The sequence below is a fragment of the Lithobates pipiens genome, unplaced genomic scaffold (assembly GCF_037356315.1).
Source record: "Lithobates pipiens isolate NorthernLeopardFrog02 unplaced genomic scaffold, aLitPip1_a1.2 Scaffold_87, whole genome shotgun sequence".
Taxonomy (NCBI): domain Eukaryota; kingdom Metazoa; phylum Chordata; class Amphibia; order Anura; family Ranidae; genus Lithobates; species Lithobates pipiens.
In genome coordinates, this window is record NW_027507911.1 from 336,400 (window position 1) to 337,500 (window position 1,101).

The following is a 1,101-nucleotide window of genomic DNA, read 5'->3' on the forward strand; positions in this document are numbered from 1 at the left end:
TCAGGAGGAGAACTGCAGTTCAGGGGTAACCTTAACTTTATAAAAACATAGCGCGTGCTCTTCAGTAGCCGACGCTACAAAAAATTAAACCGTCAACAATGGAGATTTTGAAGCACTGAAGTTTGGCGTCATTCGACAGGTGAGCGCCATTTTAAAGCCTGACATGTTGGGTATCTATTTACTCGGCATAACATCACATTATATATATAAAAAAAAAAAAAATCAGGCTAACTTTACTGTTGTGTTATTTTTTAAATGATGAAACAGTTTTTTTTTTAGTTTTTTTTTTTTCCCCAAAAGTAAATGTTTGAAGAATTGTTGCACAAATACCGTGGGAGATAAAAAGTTGCAATGACTGCCATTTTATTCCCTAGGGTGTCTGCTAAAAATATATACATATATATGTTTTGGGGGTTCTAAGTAATTTTCTAGCAAAAAAAAATTATGATTTTTACATGTAGGAGTGGAGTGCCAGAATCATCTGTACTAAAAAATAAATAAATAAATAAAAAAGTGTTGGTTTTTATTTTATTTTATTTTATTTTTCTTGCTGAAAATCTATTTGATGGAGAAGTACAAGGCAGGAAAAAAAAATTTTGTTTTCACACTTACCTGGTTTAACCAGCTGTCGCAAAACTACAAGTTCCATGAGGCATAGCAAGACTCTGACAGCCACAAGCATGACACCCAGAGGCAGAGGCATGATGGGACTTGTAGTTTTGCAACAGCTGAAGGTCCACTAATTGCATATCCCTGCTCTAGGGTGTCTGAGATAATTATATACATATAATTATGTTTGGGGGTTCTAAGTAATTTTCTAACAAAAAAATTATGATTTTTACATGTAGGAGTGGAGTGCCAGAATCACCTGTACTAAAAAAAAGTGGTGTTTTTTATTTTATTTTATTTTTCTTGCTGAAAATGTATTTGATGGAGAAGTACAAGGCAGGAAAAAAAATTTTTATTTTCACACTTGTCTGGTTTAACCAGTTTAACTTCAGTTTTTCGGTTGATTTGAATTCCTTTCTGATGTAGAGTTCATATGAGAACTTTCCATCAGAAAGGAATGCAGATCATTCAGATTATAACAGAGCTTTATAT